Source organism: Symphalangus syndactylus, chromosome 13 (genome assembly GCF_028878055.3).
Source record: "Symphalangus syndactylus isolate Jambi chromosome 13, NHGRI_mSymSyn1-v2.1_pri, whole genome shotgun sequence".
Classification (NCBI taxonomy): Eukaryota; Metazoa; Chordata; class Mammalia; order Primates; family Hylobatidae; genus Symphalangus; species Symphalangus syndactylus.
In genome coordinates this window covers 38929660-38935210 of record NC_072435.2, presented here as the reverse complement: position 1 = coordinate 38935210, position 5551 = coordinate 38929660, and positions in this window count along the sequence as shown.

The following is a 5551-nucleotide window of genomic DNA, read 5'->3' as shown; positions in this document are numbered from 1 at the left end:
GCCTGGGTGACAGAGACAGACTCCGTCTCAAAAAAAAAAGAAAATTTTTTTTTTAAAAAGAGGGTGAGGAGGTTCTCTTTCCAACCTTACAGAACATGATCATTGGCACAGACCTATCCCTTCCATGCCCTCCTCCTGGCTCCACTGCGCATCCTGTTAGAACCAGAAGCTGCCTGGCTCCACCTGTTCACCAAACCCACACAGGTTTTAAGATGCCCTTGCCTCCCAACTCCTCAAACCTGCTGGACCTGGAGCAACGTTGGGGGGTCTCCAGCTATAGGCTCACCCCAGTCTTCCCAGGCAGGAATGGCAGCAGCTGAGCACCCGTGGCACTCCTACCCAGCTTAGGGCTGGGCCCTCTTCCACTTTTTTTTTTTTTTTTGAGATAAAGTCTCCCTCTGTTGCCTAGGCTGGAGTGCAGTGGTGAGATTACAGCTCACTGCAGCCTCAACCTCCTGGGCTGAAGCGATCCTCCCACCTCAGCCTCCTGGGTGAGGTCTACAGGCATGTGCCATCAGACACAGCTCATTTTTTTTTGTATTTTTTGTAGAGCAGAAGTCTCGCCATGTTGCTCAGGCTGGTCGGGAACTCCTGGGCTCAAACCATCTTCCCGCCTTGGCCTCCCAAAGTGCTGGGATTACAGGTGTGAACCATTGCACCCAGCCCCCTCCTTCCACTTTTTTTTTTTTTTTTTTTTGAGACAGAGGCACACTCTGCCCCCAGGCTGGAGTGCAATGGCACGATCTCGGCTCACTGCAACCTCCGCCTCCCAGGTTTAAGCAATTCTTCTGCCTCGGCTTCCCAAGTAGCTGGGACTACATGAGTGTGCCACCATACCTGGCTAATTTTTATCTTTTTGGTAGAGCCGGGGTTTCCTGACCTCAAGTGATCTGCGGCCTCAGGGATTACTGGCATGAGCCACTGTGCCTGGCCCCTCCTTCCACTTTCAATCAAAAGAGGACCAAGACTCAGAGAAACACGGCCTCAGCAAGTAGAGGGTGGAAGGCAGAGGGCTGTGGTCCTGGGAGTGGGCTGAGGTGGGCCCACCCCTGTACACCACAGGCTCTCAGATTTTGCCAGATGCAGTCTGTGCAGGTTGGGGTGGAGCACTGACTCATATAACAAATGATGAGCATCTGCTATGTGAAGTCAGCTACCCAAACAGACAAAAACCCCGCCCTGCCAAGAATGGTGGCTCACATCTGTAATCCCAGTGACTGGGGAGGTCGAGACACAGGTGGATCACTTGAGCCCAGGAGTTCAAGAGCGGCCTGGACAACATAGCAAGACCTTTCTTGCTACAAAAAATAAAAGTTGGCTGGGCGCAGTGGCTCACGCCTGTAATCTCAGCACTTTGGGAGGCCAAGGCAGGAGGATCACTTGAGGCCAGGAGTTCGAGACCAGCCTGGCCAATGTGGTGCAAACCTGTCTCTTCTAAAAATACAAAAAAGCCGGGCGTGGTGGCACGCACCTGTAATACCAGCTATTCGGGAGGCTGAGGCAGGAGAATCTCCTGAATCTGAGAAGGCAAAGTTTGCAGTGAGCCAAGATTGTGCCACTATACTTCAGCCTGGGTAACAAAGTGAGATTCCGTCCCAAAAAAAAAAAAACGAAAAACAGTCTAGCCGTCGTGGTGGCTCACGCCTATAATCCTAGCACTTTGGGAGGCCAAGGCGGGCAGATCACGAGGTCAGGAGTTCAAGATCAGCCTGACCAACATGGTGAAACTCTGTCTCTACTAAAAATACAAAAATTAGCTGGGGATGGTGGCGCACGCCTGTAATCCCAGCTACTTGGGAGGCTGAGGCAGGAGAATCACTTGAACTGGGGATAAGGAGGTTGCAGTGACTACACTCCAGCCTGGGCAACAGAGTGAGACTCCGTCTCAAAAAATTAAAAAAAAAAAAGGATAGGATACCTTTTCTCTTTCACTTCCTGCTAACACACAATAAGGTTTTTCTGCTTTAGTTTGCACATGGGCTGAAAGGTCTCTCCCTCCTACTTTGGGGATGCCAAGCTAGCCCAGGTGTGACTTTGGCCTCGGGGATGGAGTATGGGGGGAGGGAACACAGGAAGCTAATGGAGCCATCCCTACCTCCTCCTCCCCCAAAGCCACCAGCAGAGACTGGATCTTTAAAAAGCAACAGAAGCCTGGGAAGTAGGTCGCCCTGCAGCATCTCAGCCTCTATTCTAGTGTCAAGAGGCAGGAGAGGCTGAAAGCCCAGGCATATCCCTTTACAGTACTTACCCGCTCTGACCTGAGAAAAGTCTGAAGAGGGAGGAGAATCAAATCCAGGTTTTGGTGAGTCACACAGCCCTGGCTTCAAACTATTCTAGTGCCTGTTGACTGTGTGATCTTGGGTAAGTCACTAAGCCTTTCTGTACTTCAGGTTCTTCATCTATCATATAGGGGTAAAATAAAGAAGCATCTCAAGAGTCAAATGCTAAAGTAAGGGCAATATTCATAGAATCTAACCTTGCCATTGTTTAAAACAGCTAGTGCTTTCCAGGGTGAAGAAGTTGGCTTGCGTTTGGGGACTGTGTTAAGTCAGTTAAAGTGCTGACCTTTGAACTCGGGGGACAGTGTGATGAGAGGCTTGGGCAGGGAGGATGTTGTAAATTGAGAACACGTTTGTCTCGCATTTCAGATTCGTGGTTGGACACCAATTCTTTTTTTTTTTTGAGACGGAGTCTCGCTTTGTCGCCTAGGCTGGAGTGCAGTGGTGCAATCTTGGCTCACTGCAAGCTGCGCCTTCTGGGTTCACGCCATTCTCCTGCCCCAGCCTCCCGAGTAGCTGGGACTACAGGCGCTGGCCACCATGCCTGGCTATTTTTTTTGTATTTTTAGTAGAGACGGGGTTTCCCCATGTTAGCCAGGATGGTCTCGATCTCCTGACCTCGTGATCTGCCCGCCTCGGCCTCCCAAAGTGCTGGGATTACAGGCGTGAGCATGAGCCACCGTGCCCGGATGGTTGGACACCAATTCTGTGAGTTTCTTTTGGCACAGAGAGCTTCTAATTGAACTGAGGTAAGTTTGCCAGACATAGGGTTGTTGTGAGATTTGCATGAGATAACATTTGGTCTTTTTTTTTTTTTGAGACAGAGTCTTGCTCTGTCGCCCAGGCTGGAGTGAAGTGGCGTGATCTTGGCTCACTGCAACCTCCGCCTCCCGTGTTCAAGTGATTCTCCTGCCTCAGCCTCCTGAGTAGCTGGGATTATAAGCGCAGGCCACCACTCCTGGCTAATTTTTTGTATATTTTTTTTTTTTTGAGACAGAGTCTTGCTCTGTCGCCCAGGCTGGAGTGCAGTGGCGTGACCTTGGCTCACTGCAAGCTCTGCCTCCCGGGTTCACACCATTCTCCTGTCTCAGCCTCCCGAGTAGCTGGGACTACAGGCAGTCGCCACCATGCCCGGCTAATTTTTTTGTATTTTTGGTAGAGACGAGGTTTCACCGTGTTAGCCAGGGTGGTCTCGATCTCCTGACCTTGTGATCCGCCCATCTCGGCCTCCCAAAGTGCTGGGATTACAGGCGTGAGCCACCGCGCCCGGCCTAATTTTTTGTATTTTTAGTAGAGACAGGGTTTCACCGTGTTAGCCAGGAGATGGTCTCAATCTCCTGACCTCGTGATCTGCCCTCAGCCTCCCAAAGTGCTGAGATTACAGGCATGAGCCACCGCACCCAGTGTTAATGAGACAACATTTGGAAACAGCTTGACATGCAGTAGGTGCTTAAGAAATAGGAAAAAAGGCCGGGCGTGGTGGCTCACGCCTGTAATACCAGTACTTGGGGAGGCCAAGGCAGGTGGATCACCTGATGTCGGGAGTTCGAGACCAGCCTGACCAACACGGAGAAACCCCGTCTCTACTAAAAATACAAAATTAGCAGGGCGTGGTGGCGCATAACTGTAATCCCAGCTACTTGGGAGGCTGAGGCAGGAGAATCGCTTGAACTCAGGAGGCAGAGGTTGTGGTGAGCCGAAATTGCACCACTGCACTCCAGCCTGGCAACAAGAGCAAAATTCCATCTCAAAATAAAAAAAAAAAAAAAAAAGGAAAAAAGGCCGGGCGCGGTGGCTCACGCCTGTAATCCCAGCACTTTGGGAGCCAAGGCGGGTGGATCACAAGGTCAGGAGCTCGAGATCAGCCTGGCCAATATGGTGAAACTCTGTCTCTACTAAAAATACAAAAATTAGCCGGGCATGGTGGCGGGCGCCTGTAGTCCCAGGTACTCGGGAGGCTGAGGCAGAATAGCTTGAATCCCCGAGGCGGAGGTTGCAATGAGCTGAGATCCCACAATTGCACTGCAGCCTGGGCGACAGAGCGAGATAATGTCTCAAAAAAAAAAAAAAAAAAAAAAAAAAAAAAAAAAAAAAGAAAGAAATAGGAAAACACTGGGCCGGGCACAGTGGCTCACGCCTGTAATCCCAGCACTTTGGGAGGTCGAGGTGGGTGGATCACCTGAGGTCAGGAGTTCAAGACCAGCCTGGCCAACATGGCAAAACCCCATCTCTACTAAAAATACAAAAAATTAGCCTGGCGTGGTGGCTGGCGCCTGTAATTCCAGCTACTCGGAAGGCTGAGGCAGGAGAATCGCTTGAACCCGGAGGCGGAGGTTGCAGTGAGCCGAGATTGAGCCATTGCACTCCAGCCGGGACAATAATAGCAAGACACCGTCTCAAAAAACAAACAAACAAACAAAAAACAAAAAAAGCCAGGCGCGGTGGCTCACGCCTGTAATCCCAACACTTTGGGAGGCCAAGGCGGGCGGATCATGAGGTCAAGAAATCAAGACCATCCTGGTCAACATTGTGAAACCCCATCTCTATTAAAAAAAAAAAAAAAAAATTAGCCGGGCGTGGTGGCGCATGCATGTAATACCAGCTACTCGGGAGGCTGAGGCAGGAGAATCGCTTGAACCCGGGAGGCGGAGGTTACAATGAGCTGAGATCGCGCCACTGCACTTCAGCCTTGCAACAGAGCAAGACTCCGTCTCAAAAACAAAACAAAACAAAACAAACAAAAAGAAATAGAAAAACAAAAACAACAAAAAAACAAAAACCCAAAACCTTGTCCTGATTCAGCACTCAAATTCACCAGCTGGAGAGGAAGAAAAAATTCCGTGACCACACAAGGGCCAACAATGTGGACCACACGTGCAGCAGGGGCTACTTTGTTCTGCCCCAAGGCTTGCGGGGGGCCGCTGAAAATTTGCCATATTATATGAAGGGGGTGAACCTTAACAAATTGTCTCCTGCATCCCAAACTCACTCCCCATCTGATCTTTATCTGGGGCAGCCCCCAAATTTGACCAGAAAGCTCTTATCGTTCACACCCGCCCCAGGAACCCCCAAATCCAGCCCCAGCTCCCCAGTCTCACTCTCCTGCTCCCCATGCACCTCGGTTGGTCTAGAGACCCTCCTGCCAATTTGATTCTCAGCCAAAACCCCAGAGCGCGGCGACCCTGGCGCGTGGCAGGACGGGATTTGTAGTTCCAGGGCTTATCGGAGGGTGGGGGAGAGGGAGGCCTTTACGCATGCGTTGGTGGCGGCTT